Raw genomic sequence first — 17,818 nt, forward strand, 5'->3', positions numbered from 1 at the left:
TAGAAAAATGTTACGTAAAAAATCACGCAAACTATAAAAATGCAATTCATTGAAATGACAATTTTGTACAAGTTTTATATTCAGGTAAGTAATCCGATTTTACAAAAGATCAAAAATATTCTATACTAGCTTCCGCTAGCGGCTTCGCCCGCGTGGTGTGGTGATAAAAAGTAGCCTATGTGTTAATCCAGGGTATCACCTATCTACATACCAAATTTCAATCAAATCGGTCCAGCCGTTTTTGCATGATTGAATAACAAACATACATCCATACATTCTCACAAACTTTCATATTTATAATATAAGTAGGATTAGTAATTTTTTATCTGCAAAAGCAATGCAAGTCTTATAATTTGCCGTCATTTAGAACCAAAACAAAATTTTCATGAAAATTTACAAAAGACATAACAAGAACGGCCCGAAACGGACTAATACCCTTCATGGCATATCGTTTGTTTTGATTTCGCAAACTCGACGGCCCATTCGGTTCCCGCGAGGAACATTCTAAACAAAACTAAAAACTAACTTATGAATATTCTCTCCAGTATTAGTGTAGCTTGGCGGGTGTCAATCGTACCGGAGCATGCGCAGTACCGCGTTTAGCGCGGGTTTGCGTGCGGTCCTCAGTAATTGGCCGCACGCCGTCCAGTTTGAACCAGTTTCAACTGGTTTTTGCTGGCTCCGTCATCATTTCGCGCGCGCATGACGAACTGTCAAAGATACGTTGAAAAGTGTAACTCACCCTGTATTATAAATTATGATTAAGTATAAAATTAAACTTGAATTTTAGTGAGTGTAATATACAACTTTGAAGTTGGTTTCTTGTTAGTTTAACTTCGCTGTTGTTTATTTTAGTTGCTTAAATAAACTTTGTAAATATAAGTGTGTATTTATGTAAGTGATTTATTAATGGTTAATGGATTTTAAAAGCTCAGGTGAGTTCCGTATCAACTTTTTTTTACTATATATTTTATTTAAAATTAATGTGTTAACTGGACAATGCAATGCTGACTACGATAGTCTACATATTTACGAGAAATCAAAAATATGATCCTAAACCGTTGAAAAATATATTTTTATTAAAATTAATATGGTGAATAAGACATACCTACATATTATGGCTGAGGTTTTGTGAGATTAGAGCTTTCAATTTCATTGAATTTTCCTGAAAAAATTAGTCACATTTTTTTTCCCAAATCCATCGTTATATTTTATTCAGAACATGTCATATCTATATTATTTGATACACATATTTGTTATAACAAAACAATGTAGTCCGTTCGGGGCTTAATTCTCCTGACCAATATTTGACATTTTGTGGGTAGACTCGTATCCCTATTTGCAGAGGATGTTGCTGACGCTCCAAGAATTATATTATTTGCATTATGTAATAATAAGCACGTAAAGCTTCCAAATAAAATTGTATTGTAAAAATCACCCTGTATATAAAATGGGAAAATTTTTACATCAATCAGGTCCTAATTTTTATAGTTACAGGAATTATTTTGATTATAAAATAATTAAAACGTACACCAAAATCATAAGGCGCCTCAATTTTTTTATACGTAATTGTTACCTGTACATAGTTACAACAACGGATTACCAACGTGATTCATATTTGTAATCAGTAAAAAGTCCTTTCTATCTTTGAAAATCTTTTCAATATCTATTCAAACATTTTGCATCCTAATTGAGTTTCAAATACTCTGGTTAACAACTGGTAATTTAACTATAATCAGTACATTTGCTATGATTTGCTACCAATGTGTATTTCGCGCATACAAAGTCCGTGTTCAATGTTGAGCTTATGAAACAAAAGCAGCATAGTGTTGCTCTCTCAATAATCTTTATACACAAAATTATATGATACATTTGAATAATTATTTAAATAACATTTTTTATTATTTAATAATCTTCTTGCATAATATTTTTATCGGTTACGTTAAGTAACGTAGCTTATTTTGGGATTGAAAAGAAAATCGCCCACACTCAGATACATAAATAACAATTAATTAACTTTTAATATTGTCGCAAGTTTAATTATGACAAATATTTATTTTTTCACGATTTTCTTAAAAATGTTTTACCTGATATTTAAATGCGAATTTTATGAACTGTCTGTAAATTCTTACGTGTAGTTTCCATAGAAAAAGCTCTACACATATTTAGCTAAACATTCTCACATGATAACTATGTACATAATTATATACTTTTATCTATTTCCCTCGTCGTTGCTCGCATATCACTCGCGCCCAGGAAAGTACTTGAGATAGCCGGATAAAAACTAACTTACCTTGTTACCCTTTCTAGGATATCTCTACGATACCCAACATAAACTCTAGGTATCCGTCTTACCACAAAAACTTTTAACTTACTTGTCTAAAAAAATGACAGATTATGACGTTGGAATAAGGTCCACTTTGCAGCCACAATTTTTTTAGACAAGTCTTAGACACATGTTTAAGTTTTTGTGGTAAGACCATCTTACTTTTCCGAACTATGTTGACATTGACTTCCAGTCTAACCAAGTGCATCTGAGTACCTGAGTTTTGTATGGAGCGACTGCCTATGTAACCTCCTCAAATCAGACTAAGCACAATTTTAGTTGTCCTTAGCGACAATCAAAGTCACGAAAATATGCCATACGCGCTTTCATAACCTATACATATTAATAGCTATTTAGTGCCAAGAAGTTGTCAAACTGATGCGGGTGATTTCACGGGATGAAGCTAGCATATAATAATACTAGCGACCCGCTCCGACTTCGCAAGGGATAACAGTATTTCCCCACTATTGAATGCATGTTTTTATACATGTTTATATGTATAAAAACATGCAACTCTTTAATCACTCTATCTATTTAAAAAAACGCATGAAAATCGGTTGCGTAGTTTTGAAGATTTAAGCGTACAAAGGGACATAGGGACAGAAAGAACGACTTTGTTTTATACGATGTGATTAGAAGGAATAGTTCCAATTATACGTTCCTAGTATATTAGTTCAAGTAAATAACAAAACTTGTAATAAGCATACTATCTTTGAATGCACATTCCAGCTAGATAGAAGCTATTATTTTAATTAAATATCAAAATTAAATTCTTTGCATTCACGAGAAATTAATAGGAATACCTTTTAGATGCAGAGCTTAAGTCCGCTTTAGTGCACTTTCTTAGAAAGTTTATTTATAAACGTGAATTATGTTTGTTCGGTTCTTCTTCTTTGACGTGAGAAGATACTGAAATAAAACTACTTTTACGGATTTTATTGCGGTTATATTAATATTATTTAAATAAGAAGATACGTATCTCCCTTATACATAACTTAGTAGACTCACAATTATATTTTGTATCTATAGCCATTTTTAACTTCGTACGCCTGGGCACAGATCTTTCCTACAGAGGAAAAATCACCACACTACGTTTGCTCATGATATTTTCCTTCACCAGTTACTAATCTGAATTCGAACCCATGCGCTCATACTTTAGAGGCAGATGCTTTAACTACTAGGCCACTATGAGTTCACAAACTATTATATTATGTTAGGTTATGTACCATACGGACCGTATTGAAGTTTTAGATCAAATTATACAAGTGCTATGACCTTACCTGTCCAGCATATATTGCAGGCTGATAAGCTTCACCAGTACTTGAAGGTGGATATTAAGTAATTAAAATACCCATTACAAGTATATATAATTATAATAATCTGCCCTAGGTTAAACCAAGTTTCTACCTATATTATGCACGGTCCTTACAGGCTGTTGCAGTTTAAATATAGAACATCGATCGTGCAGTGTATATGAACTTATTATGCAGCTACCTTATTTATTCCGTGCTTAGTAAACTGGGTCATAATATGACCTTTTATAAAACTATTTAAAAGTTACAAACAGTTTGAGAAACACTTGCCAAGAGAAGTTGTTACTGTGTTCTGTATTTATTTTAATGATTTAAATGTAATAATTGGTTTGAAAAAAAACTGTACGGTACTTGGCACTTTTCGTCTATGTAAAATATGCAGTTTAGGATCTACCTACATATATTTTATACTCTACATATTTGCAGTAAATTGATTCAATACATACCTATCGCTTTACCGCACATAGCTACCTGTCAATTACAATCTTAAGCTGTGCTAAGTAACCTATTTTCTAATAATATATAAGATCTCACCAAACCTTATGTGTGTGTCACAGAATATTGCGCGAGTCGCTATACAGAAATAGCATTTTTAGTGGCGAAGGTGTGGCAGAAGTGTGGATTTAATTGCATACCGCCCTACAGTACACAATACCTACACAGAATTAACTAACTAAAAATGTTCTTTCATACGTCTTTACTTAGATCCATCAACAATCAAGATAAGTCTATGCCATACAATTTTTAAATTGCCCAAATTCAGTGCATGTCCAACCTAAGCACATGAAGACCAATTTGGCACATGTGATTTCAATACCACATAAGAAACAGACTTGTATAGAATATTCCTAGTACAGAACTGAAGGCTTTTCTAACAAAGAATAAACAAGATCGCGTGTTGAAGATTCTAGTACAAGTTCTCTCCGATATTTTTCTTTCTTCACAATAAGTCAGTGGTGTACAAGACAAACTAGACTATGTACAATGTACATAATATATTACGAACCCGTATGTATAAGGAATGAAAAAGTAACTCTCATATGCACCAAGTTTCGAATTCACAACTCTGAAAAAAGCTCTGAAAAGCAGACATCTGTCTATTTTCTACAGCATAGAAATTGGTTTTTAGTATATTTTGTAACAATTTTTTTTTTCAGAACCCGATTTCGAGGTAATACAATACCTATTAGTAGGTATGACTGGCTGTCAGTCTTTTGGGCTTTTGACGACTCATAACAACTGTCAACCAACCAGAGCAATATAATGGAATAGAGCTTAAATTGTCTTTGTTTAGAAAATGGTGGCTTTACTATAGAATCAATGGTCCAATATCTGACGAACATTTTATGTTGAAGGCAATCATGATTCCAATCAGTGTTTTAATCAACTTGACGCTGGCCGTATAACTGTTTGTTTATAATGTGCGCACACCTATTCACTTTCATAGTGACGATGACACCCGATCAAACTATCGGCTGACTAAAAGTTTGCAGTGTGTCGCTTAAGCTCGCCTACAAGTTTCTTTTATACCTATTTTATCAAAAAAGAGGCATAAATAATAACTTCCTTTGATTATATTTATATTTCATTCGAATAAGACCGCAGCCGTACATCATTTTATAATTTCCAGCGAGAAATATATCTGGCGAATTTGTGAATTTATTTCGAAGAAGTATCTGTATTACTTTTCCTTGAAACTGGGTATAGGCTAATATTATTTCAGATGTGATATTTTACCTATTTCCTTAAGATGGGAAAGTTTAATATTTATTATTATTTGAATACACTGAATAGCAATGAATGGAGATCAGTTTCGTGCTTATCTTCGAGATTCGAGTTTGATGTCATTATTTGTACGTGTCGAGAATTCGTTTCGATTAATAAGTTTTTCCAGGTTTTGCTTGACTCATAAAAATGTAACTATTTTTGTAACATTTATATTGTAAAAAAAATATAATAATGACGGATCAAACTACAAGAGAATACGAGGGTCGTACAATTGTCGTCAAATAACTTTGCCTCTCTATTCAATCTGCCATTTGAAGCTGTGGGTATGCGCAGACTGTTTTTGTGCAGAGTGGTCAAGTTATGTAGCTAGAATTTTCTTCACGACTAGCCATACCTACTTACATACTTTAATACATTCATCAATGTCATTTACATACCCACAAGATTATCTGACCATCTACCAAAATTTTCTTAACCCTAAGTTTCAAACTAAAACTACATCTAAGTTAATTTAATTGCTTTCTTTAAAAGTAATGAGACTTTTTTAAATTTAATTTGCAAGTTGATTGGAAAAAGTGTAAAAGAAAAATCTTATTTTCTTTGGACGGCGCTGAACGGAGCCAGGGTTCATATTACTATATATCTATCCTTTCTTCAATATTTTTTTACCATCTAGCCATTATTATAACAAGTTTTTTTTTTCTGTGGTTTTGTTGTTTTAATAAAAATATTTTAATACAGTACAAAGTGGGTTAATAAATTCCATAATGCATTTTGCCTCATTTATAATAGTTTTGAATATTTTATCTTTCTTTAGCTACCTACTAAGGATTCAAAAACTATTGAACTGATTTGAAAAATTCGTTCACAGTTGCAAAGCTAAACTCTTTCTGTAGTAACAAACCTTACAAGATGTATTACCACCCAGTAAGGGCAGTAGTTCCCACGGGACATGAAAATACATGAAAAGATTTTACATACATAACATACATTACATAAATAATATAAGGAATATGACCAACTATACAAGTAGACTGTTCTTGCGTGCTAAAATACTCCAGCATTTCCTAAATTACATAAATAGCTTAGATTTAAATCTAGGCAGCAGATACAGGCAGACACGGGTGTGTTCCTAGTAATGTCTGTTTTAAGACACATGCCTGAATTTAGAAAATACATTTTAATATTTATTTCGAATAAATATAAAGGTATAGTCTAAATAAGAATACATATAAAGGTATAGTATGCTTTTAAAATGTTGAGAAATAATTATTTTCAAAGTCATAGGATCGTACAAGTCCTACTAACATATTTTTTCTCTTTTCCGTGAACTTTTGATTATTTTAAATAGACTACTTGATTATTCTTTTTACGATTTTCGATATACTGTTACTGTTACAGCCTTTTTATCGTCCCACTGCTGGGCACAGTTAATCACCACGCTTGCTCAATGCGGGTTGGTGATTTCAGACTGTATAGTCCAGGTTTCCTCAAGATGTTTTCCTTCACCTTTTTATCAGCCATTGGTGTCCAAGTAATACTTAGAAAGTACATACAAACTTAGAAAAGTTGCATTGGTACTTGCCTGACCTGGAATCGAACCCGCGCCCTCATACTCAGGTGGTTGGTTCTTTACCCACTAGGCCACCGAGACTTTTTTTTTTTATTTTCGATATAAAGGCAGAAATTCCAAATATGGAAATATTTTTTTAGAAGTTAAATGACGATTTATATAAAAAAAATACATTATGAATACAGAGAAATAAAGAATAACACAAATAGTTGTTGTATCACGTGTTTTGTTTACCACGTTTATTTAGGGTTTCGCAGAAATTCGGCAAAAAAATACCTATCTGTATTTTTAGAATTTCGATAATTGTTTACTCAGTATCAAAAGTCAATTATACTACAATATTTTGTGAAATATTTTATATATTTTTGAACACAACTATTTTTTTTTGTTTAACCAAAAAAAGTTTTGTAATTTCATTTAATGGACAAATACCTAAATATTTTACTGTTAATTAACGAAAACACATTCAGTACCTTCCTAAAAAAAACCATAAACTATCATTATTCAAAATTACAACAAAAAAATAATACAATAAGAATTTAAAATTCATATCAGCCGAGACGGCAGCAGCATAAATAAAATTATTGAGTCGAAGTTTCCAAACAAAATTGTATGATACTTGTTAAATTTTTAATGAGCATTATTGATACAATAGTTCGTCCGTTGAACTATACTCATGATGTTTTAGTACAAAAACAAATTTTATTCCATCGTATCAAGTTTTTCTCGTCTTTGTAATTGGTAAAAAACAATAGAGAGTAAAATGAGAAATAATAATGTTTTCTTGATTTTGTTCCCTTTTCGTTGTTCAATACATATTGTTGTGCCTAGGGTGTTTCTTTTAGTAATATAGTGATCTGAAATTTTAACCAGTTTTCGAAAGGAACAAAATAATTAAACAACAAACAAATTGACGTATAATCAATAAGGCATAGCGTTCATGAAATATTGGAATTCAATTTTGATCAGAACCGTCTTGGAGCTAATAAACCAAGTATAAATGTTAGCAGATTGGTAGCAAGTTAATTCGATTAATGGTCTACCATTGAAACTCCCAAGCTATTGAGTAAGTACGTAATTAGTTCAATCACTTACTTATGTACGGAAGATCAATAAGCGTTTTCTCTTTGGGGACTGATTTTAATTAGTCAAGGTGATCGTGTGAGACTGTAGTAGTGTGGTTTCTAACTTTAAGGGAAAAGACAACAATAGGGAAGTAGCAGTTTTAAACAATTAATATGTAGCTAAAATGGTAATAAGTAGTTTTTGTCTTGTAAAAACATTTAAAATGTGACCAACTGGCATCGGGAACATAGCCCAAGCTACCGATGGTCAGCCAAAAGTAACCATAGAGAGAAAAAATCATGCGATTTTCACCAACGGATACTTATTTAAATAAGGGATATTTAGCTTATACACACACAATTTTACATGTTGTTATATTTATTTAATATCTTAATAATTAAAATTATGCATATAGTATCATAAAATGTTTGGGGGTGTTAAGAATTTTAAAGCTCAATTTATTGACAAAAAAATTATAACCCTAATTTAGCCAAAGAAAAAAATATTTTATACTTTATATTCTTTATTGCACACTTAAGAATACATAATAAAATAATAAAGACAGTTTATGTACAATGGCGAGCTTAACCCAGAATTGGGTTCTCTTACAGCCAACCTTAAAGCCATGGAGAGATTTGATAGTGGTAGGGTAGATTAAAAAGTGCACAACAAACATTGATAACTAAACAAAAATATCCAATAACAATTTACTAAACATATATATGTAGTAAAACTACACAATACATAAACATAATACATATAAAATATATATATATATATATACTTACGAATATAAATGTCATTCATGTTGATAAATAGTATTCCTTTACTCGTCTCTTGAATGCACCCAACGATGGGCTTTCGCGTATCGAATGTGGAAGGGAATTCCACAGTCTCACAGCACGAACAGTGAACGATCCATCATAGCGGCTCGTAGTGTGGGAAGGGACACGAAGAAGGAGAGATGAGGAAGTGCGACAAGGTTTGCCTCTCGGAACAAGAAACTCAAAACGTTCCCGAAGATATCTTGGTGAGCGGGGATTGTAGAGAAGAGAGAAGAGAAAAGAAAGAATGTGAGCATCTAGACGCCGCCGAATAGGCAACCACTTCAACCGACTTCGAAATTCCGACACGTGGTCGTACTTCCTGAGCCCGAAAATGAAGCGGATGCACAGATTCTGCAGACGTTCGAGCTTATCTAGAAGTTCCTCAGTCGCATCAAGGAAACAGACATCAGCATAATCTAAAAGTGGGAGAAGAAGCGACTGGGCAAGAGTAATTTTTGTTGAAAAAGGCAGGAACTTTTGGAGCCGTTTGAGAGACTGAAACGTGCAAAATACTCTCCTGCTTACTTCCGCAATGTGTTTACCCCAAGACAACTGACTGTCCATTAGCACACCCAGGTTTTTGACGTGCGAAGAGTAAGTTATAATAACATTATCGTACAAGAGCGGCGGAGGAGATTGTAACCTGTTTAGAAAATATCTGCCACCAACAATGATAGCTTGAGATTTAGAAGGGTTGACCAAAAGTCCAAAGCTCTTAGCCCACTGACTTATGTTGTCAAGATCATTATTGATGGCATCAATTGTCCTAGGAAGCTCCTCAACGTTACAATGTTGATAAAGCTGCAAATCGTCTGCATAGAGATGGTAATGTGAAGTAAGTGACTATTTTCCCCGTATTCTCTCAATTACTACAGCCCCAATTTTGTTCCGAAAACAAAATAACATTCGACATTTCAACAACTAAAAAACAAAAGAGTTCCGTTCTGTTCCACAAATAAAACTAAGTCCAACACTATAATTTGATTTGCGGTCTAACAATACCTATTACGGTAATCTCGTATCGACGGCCATTAAATAATTTACTTCCTAGTTGCTTCTATCCACTTTATAATGTTTTATTTACAGTCTAGGAGAATCGACAAACTGCAGACTTTTAGTCGTTTGTTTGGGCTCACAAATAGTATGAAAATGATTGGCAGTAAGCACATTATGATGTTCTCATGTAAGGAAATTAGCCAACTGCGCAGGACATATTATAGTACACCAGCATTTGCGCAGACACAGGTGCACTCCCTATTCATTTACTGCGTCACTATTCATTTACTCTCATAGCCCGATGGGACGGCAATCCGACACCACCGGAGAGAGATCAGACATTTACGTGCTCTCCGATGCACGGGTCAATCACCAACTTCCAGGCTCCGGGCTGCTTTGTGAAAGTCTTCTAAAACCCACAAAGCGTTTGTGGCCCGACTCAGGAATCGAACCCGAGACCTCGTGCTCAGCAGCCGCGCTTGCGGCAGCTAGACCAACGAGGCAGTTACGCACATTATAACAGTCAAGTGATTGGTCGGTATCAGACCAACTAAAAACTTTGATTAATTTCATGGTTTTCTTAACAAAAAATCCTTTATTCGGGCCAACTGTCGGCCGACTGTTTAGTCTACAGTCTAAGTCTAGTTAGTACAAAGAAGAGCTTTCCGGGTTAGTTCACCTGTCTTTTTGTTCGTGTGGTTAAGAGGATTGCTTGGGTTTTATGTTGTTTGTGGTTCTATTCTAAGAATACAATGTCAAGTGTTACATTTGTCATGTTATATAGGTCGCAGATTTTCACAGGTCTATAGATACTATATACTAGTGAAGGTACAAACATAGTTCATGAAAGAAAATATGAGAAAGAATTATATGAGAAAGAATTATATGACAAATAGTCTTACAAAACTTTTACAGGTACTTGAAGTACCTAATACCAAGAATTGCATATGCAATATTATGCTAAACTGCATTTGTCTACATAATTTAACCAACTTATAAATAACGTACCACGTTTTAAAAAAATATTAACTGTAGGCAGACCATATTTTCAGAATGATCACCTGCCTAGCCTTTTCAGAATATACACGTTAAAGAAGATAAATGATATAACGGCCTAGTTGTAGTCTTATCTCTCATGCGATGTCTATCAACCCACACTACGCTTGTGTATGAATAACGCATCTTTTATGAAAAAGTCTGCCTCATTGAATAGGCGGATTATTTTATGAGTTAAGCCCTACGTTAGAAATTAAATAGATCTTATATTTTTTGTGCTAAATCCTCTTAAAGTTACGTGTGTTTGTCGTTATTGTTATTTGTGTGATGTTTTAATTCTGAGATCTTTTTGAAAATATTAGAGCATCATTCATATTTTCTATGAATTTCTTTTTGAAACAATTACCGGTGATTGTATTTAATAATAATAATAAGTCGCCGGAAAGCAGTGTATGCGGGTTGCTGTAGATCGAACAAAGTGGGGAACCTTGGGAGAGGCCTTTGTCCAGCAGTGGACGTCTTTTGGCTGACACTGCGACAATCGCAATGTATCTTTTTCTTTCATATTTCTCTGTCTGACATTAATCTCTTACGATTTTTTTTATAGCCATACACACAATCTGTCCAATGATATCTGGTCTTCTTCCTTTACATTATTATCCATACCTTTCTTACAACATGATATCCGATACAAAGTCAAAGGTTAAAAACTAGTCATAGGCCAATGAAAGTCTATAGAACAAAACAATTGCAAACCACTTCCTTAATACCTTCTCCATACAAGTGTTTGTTACTAACACAGCATTTATCTACAAACCATACGTCGCGTGATATTAGCCACGCTAGGGCATCGCTTTACACTTGCCGTTTCATACTGTCATGCAACGCAACTATGATGACATTATCGTACAATCTATACTTTACGTCCGCCATTATAGAGCGACGAATATTTTTGTAGGTAATGGTGAAACATTTTTTGTGTTGTTTGGGTAAGATTTTTTTTTGTTGGGTCAATATATAATTTGTTGGTTTGGATTTTGCATAGTGGTTTCCAAATCTGCATTTGATCGATTTTTGAAAAAAAGTCTGAAAATTCTGTCAGAATTCGAATAAAGTTTACCCAATGCCATTTGCTATGGCTAAGGAGAAAATGATTTCTTGGAATGAAAAATCATAACATTCGAAAGAAAAATGTGACTATTACAATTTAAATATTATTTGGAACTATTCTGGAGTGTAGACTGTATAAATACAGATTGATAGATTTATAAGCATAAAATAATCGACAATTTAGAAAAAAAAGGGTTGGTAAATCCTTAACACAATATAATTTTTAAACAACGAAATTTTATTTTAGAGTAAAATAATGTTTCCGCCAAGATAGCTACAGCCGTATTAAACCGTAGTTCCTACTCAATTAATTCAGAAACCCCTCATCGAAAATCTCATAAACATGTTTTCATACCGATGAATATTCAATAGGAAACGTGTAGGTACAAACAACACGTTTTACCGTTAAAACTCTAAACTTAGTTCAAAACGGGCCGGTGTTTAGTTATTTTAAACACGCACGAAGCATAAAAAGCTTTGCCATGTATTGCAAATGCATATCTGTAGAATTTGTTGCACAATTGATTTAAAGTTTTTTTCAAAATGTTCTGCATTCATATCGTGGGTTGGTTTCATACTTTCCAACAGTTTAAATAAAGTTCTAAAATGCTTAATGAACTAAGGTTTTTTATAAACTGCGGATTCTAGAACACACTTTGTACCATACTGCTTACGTCATATTTTTGCTTTCATTGTTTTAGCTAGAGTGGGATAGAGTTATAGCAGTTGTAGAGCGCTATCTCTTTTTCGCAACGGAATTACAACGAGGGAGATTTCTTTCATTGGCGTCACGTGTCACATCTAGACATGAGCTTTGTACGTCTTTTACGTGGTTTAATTTTGTTCCCTTTATGCTTTTTTATCATTTATTATCAAAGCTTTTTATTGTAAATCGCCTATGTAGATTAAAATTTATTGTTTACGTTATGATCTTGTTAAAAAATTAACACAACTTATTTTTCTGACAGGAATTCGATAAAAGTTAATCGTCGCTTAACCTGTACTTGTGCATTATCAAGTTCTCCTTAAATAAGCTTTTTATTGAAATTCGATTATCACAAAGAATACACAATTACGGAAAACACAAAATATTTTAACAATCAAAATACGTTAAGCGATGCCCACTAAAATCCGCACAAATAATCCCAAAATCAGCTTACAGCTTATTAAAATGTTCAATAAACCATCGAGTAATCACATGAATATTTAACCTTTCGACCTTCCAGCCATGAGCTGTTGAAAATAGGTTAGTAAGGCATTGTGCTAACCTATCATATTTTGCAGTCAGTAAGGCCGGCAATACACGGACCGCTTGAAGCAGTCAGGGGCGACAGCTTCAAGCTGCGAGTGCTCAGTGAACTGCTGAACTGTTCTATGGACGCACATAGACCCGGCGCCCATTATCGGCATCGACAAGGAACAGGATCTTTCAGCATACTACATGCAAGCGCACACTGTCGGAAACTATGCTTTGGAATGCTGCAGCGTTCTTAAGGATGACGAGGCGTCCCCGATGAGCTTTCCCCGAGTGGTGCCGCGGCGCCAGCGGTGTACCGAAGGATGCCGAAGCACCCCGTAGCATTCTTAAGGCTACCGATACAGCAGCCTCAAGCATAACATATATTTTTGTTATTACGACCATATATTAAAATGGAAATTTCTACTTTATTGTCATTATGTTAATGTATATTGCTATTTGCTACATAAAATCCTCAGTCGTGCCGATGCCGATAATGGGCGCCGGGCCTATGTGCGTCCATAGAACTCTGCAGTTCACTGTGCACTCGCAGCTTGAAGCCGTCGCCCCTGACTGCTTCAAGCGGTCCGTGTATTGCCGGCCTAAGTTTAAATCCTATATTATGCAACAAGTAAGCAAGGGGTGGGTCTATGTTCGTGTGATCGTAGCTTTTCGTACTTATAAGTCTGCTTGAAATGGTGGTACTTAATGAAGGATTTTCAGGATGGTGCAGTTAATATAATGTTACTGCGAATTTGGCTGTGTTTGATGAATTTAGATTCTATACTAACTTATAATGCTGAAAAGTCCATTTGCTAGAACGCCCTATATTCAGGAACGGTTCGATATGTAAAATTCTTTCCGTGCCCATAGCCCAGTTATAGAGGTTGGCCATAATTAGACTATTTTCATGGGTGCGCGAAGTAATTGTCACAGGATGTGGGTGGAATCTAGTATTAAAAAAATATATAGGTATGTATTGTTGGGAAATTGTCCTAATGGCAATTATTTCACGACATTTATGAGGTTCAAAAATTTCCTTGTATTACACACACAAATATCAGAATAAATAGCTATGCATATTCAACATATTAAATTCATATTACGTTTTGTTTTTATCAAACAAAAAATTATCCCATTATTGAATTAAAATTAATGAATCGTTATACATATTATTCATGCCAATTCAACCTCAAAATTAGTTTTAAGCCTTTTAAGCGTCATTAAATATTTGCGCCAATATGTCAATGCCGTAACTCCACGAATGTATGTAAAATTTAAAACAATTCCATTTAGTCTGTGTTTAAAATAATTATTTTAATTTGGCAGAATGGCAACGTTGCATCAGTGATGCGCATTTAATTACATACATTAACATTTTTTCAATAACCTAATGCAATGCGACGTTGCCATCCCGCTCTATCTTTTTCTCATTAGTCAACGTGCAATTGGGGTCCGTTTTTTTGCCATTCGCTTAGTTTCAATTTCAATTTCAGCTTCATAAAGTTGTGAAGAATAGTGGAAAGCAAACCTTTGACTTCTGGCCTTTTTATTAAACTGAAAAGTTGTTTGTTTACTTAAACAACTAATTTCTGTAATTAACTTTATTTTTGCCTAGTAGGTACAGCTTTTCAGTGCTATAAACTTTTAAAGACAGCTGCGTAGACAGTTAATAAAATTGTCGTCCAAATTGCCAGATAACTGAGTAGATGTATAAATGAACATTGTCTTGAAGCAAAAAAATCTATGAAATGACCTTGCTGTACCGCAACTAAAATAACAGGATCAAGGGTGCAAAAGCAATTCATAGCTAGTTCCCCATTAATTATTACCTAACTTGATAATGGACTTATGCAACAATTAATTATTGACGGCCTTCAAATTAATCTTACGTGGGCAAATTCATTGACATGCATTCGAAAAACATACATGTTGCATCACTACCACCTCTAAGTTTGAATGGGGTTCAGATTGACTACGCTAATACAGCAAAAAACCTGGGTATTACACTTGATATAAACTTATCGTGGACAGCTCAAGTCAATGAAGTTAGTCGTAAAGTTTACTGCACTTTCCATGCGCTGAAATGCCTTCAATACTTTTTGCCCTTGAAAACCAAAATATCTCTTGCTCAGACTCTCATCCAACCCATCATAGATTACGCCGATGCCTGTTATCTGGATGCCACTGAGGAGCTTTTAAATAAACTTGAGCGCTTGCAAAATCTTTGTATACGTTTTGTTTTCAATCTTAAAAAGTATGATCATGTCTCACACTTTCGCAAGGAACTCAAGTGGCTCCCAATTCGTCTTCGCAGGAACACTCGCATTTTGTGTCTTCTTTTTAATATCCTCTTTAATCCTAAATCTCCTTCGTACCTGCGGGAACGTTTCTCCTTTCTTCGCTCACCTGATGCGTCCTGCAGGACACATCTCAAATCCCTTCTTAAATTCCCTTCCCACACCACTGACTTCTACTCCTACTCCTTCACCGTGCACGCTGTACGGCTGTGGAATAAGTTGCCGCCTGAGGTGAGGAGCTGCCAGACTGTTGCTGTGTTTAAACGCAAGTTGAAAGAACACTATCTTTCCTCTCTGTCATAGATGTATATAGTATTTATTTTATATTTATATATATATATATGTATTTAAGTAGTTTATGTTAGTATATTGTATATAGTTATATTGGTTATATCTTCTTTCTTTTTACACTGTCTATCTGTACCTATCTCTTCTATTTCTAACTCTCCCATAACGGGCCTGCTGGAAGAAATTTCATTAGAGATAAGCTGTGCCCTTGTACAATTTTTTCCTATTATTTATTATTGTTTGTGTTCTATGTGTACAAAAGTGTTAAATAAATGCAATTAAGTTATACATGTGTGTTGTATCAGCCCAAGATATTAATATTTTACAATTACAAGCCTTAAGAATTAATAAATATGGAAATGACTTTTTTCTTCCAAACTATTGCAATGAAGACTCTTTTTAAAAACGAATTGCAATTCTTAAATAAAACGTCTTCAATAATATACCTAAAATCTTTTCCTAAGCCTGACAAATACAATGCCGAAAACCGCTTCAAAATCGATTCAGCCAAACGCGAGAAAATCGCCGCACGAACATTCAAATTGAGCACCTCTATTCTTGAGGTCGGTTAAAAAAACACACACTACTTTTCCCGTTTAACGAAGTGCAAAATCGGAAATTCGTAAGTGGCTGATCAAAAATACCGCTATGGGTATCGGAATACCCGACGGTATTCTATTTTCTACGGTATTTTCATCGGCTTCCTTCGGCCCGAGTGTGTTATTTTTTCGCTTACCATATCGAATTTTAAAATACGTTTTGTGGTAAGAGGCCAAAGTGCAAACCAAAAAAAAACTTTTCGTGTTACCTGTGAGGAATTTATTGCTAGTTATATAAATATGAAACTAATATTTTTTTATTTTATAAACTAAAATTCAAACTATATGAAAAATGTAAGTTCATTTTCAAATTAAACGATGATCGGTTCATTAACAGTGTCGAGATTATATTTTTTGGATTTTTTATTGCAACGAAACATTTTAGAATTTTAACAAAAAAACAAATTAAAAAATATTCCACGTACTTTTTGATACAACATTCCGTTAAAAATATTAATAGTTGTAAAATTTTAACAATAGAACTTAAAACTTAATTTAATTATTCTGTATGAAGAGTAACGGAAAGAGTTTCATTTATAACTATCTTTTTATTATAAGGCTAAATGTTATTGACCTCTTGACGGTAATTTTTTTACTCAGTCTCCAGTTTTCGTCTGTTTTACTGGTTGACTGCGTAATGCCTTTTTGTGCCTTTTATTCGTGTAAAAAGGGTACAAAGGGATGTGCCAGTTCATTAGGGTTGTCCATTTCAATTTTTCATCGATGATTTCTGGATTTTTAACTTCCTTGCTTTGTGAATGGTTGATTGTCAAGTGTTTTGTAAGAGATGAAAAGTTATGGAAGAAATTGGATTGTATTCAACTGTTGCTGTACTCTATGTACCTATGTATTTACTTTGAAAAATAATTGCGTAAATATTCAGCTATGTTTTGTATTTCATTTACAGCGGCTTATCAAAGAGGTAGTCAAAGCTTTCCTTAACTGTGTATATAAACTATCAATGTTCACAACAAGTTCTTTAAACCCAAAATCATCTTACACCATCACCCGTCCTTCACACTTCCCAAAAATTAATTCACGACACATTATCACATGAATAAGCTACTGATTTGGCAGTTTCCGGCCCTTTAGACACAATAATATATTATTATTATTTCCTCTACGCCCTTGAAAGCCCGTGTTAGTGGCCCCGCCTTATAGTGCGTGATCATACAAAATGTAAGTTGGCAACACGCGACCGGCCACTGGTATTGTCAAAGATTAAGTGAATGCCGCTCGAGTACAACGCTTGTTCTCACGATAGGGGCTTTTTTTAAATTTTCCTTTGTTGCTAGTTATTCGGAATTTTTAGGTGTTGATGAGTGAAAGTTATATTGGGTTACTTGCTATGCTGCTGGTCGGCTTTTTAAGGTTCAAGGAATGACTTCTATGTACGATTTTAAACTTGTACTTTAATTTAATCCTGGGTTTTTTTAACTGGGTCGAATAACTTCATCTAT

At 34.0% G+C, this 17,818-nt stretch overlaps 1 protein-coding gene across 2 annotated transcripts in view; it reads left to right on the forward strand.

Moving 5' to 3' along the window:
* Positions 1-649: 649 nt before the first annotated feature.
* Positions 650-17,818, forward strand: part of LOC124632417 (hemicentin-1-like) — a 167,215-nt gene continuing 150,046 nt past the window's right edge. For both annotated transcript variants that reach the window (XM_047167254.1, XM_047167255.1), the window contains exon 1: positions 650-935. The gene's annotated coding sequence lies outside the window, so the exon portion shown is untranslated. The remainder of the gene's footprint in view (positions 936-17,818) is intronic.

This window comes from Helicoverpa zea, chromosome 8 (assembly GCF_022581195.2).
Source record: "Helicoverpa zea isolate HzStark_Cry1AcR chromosome 8, ilHelZeax1.1, whole genome shotgun sequence".
NCBI classification, from domain to species: domain Eukaryota; kingdom Metazoa; phylum Arthropoda; class Insecta; order Lepidoptera; family Noctuidae; genus Helicoverpa; species Helicoverpa zea.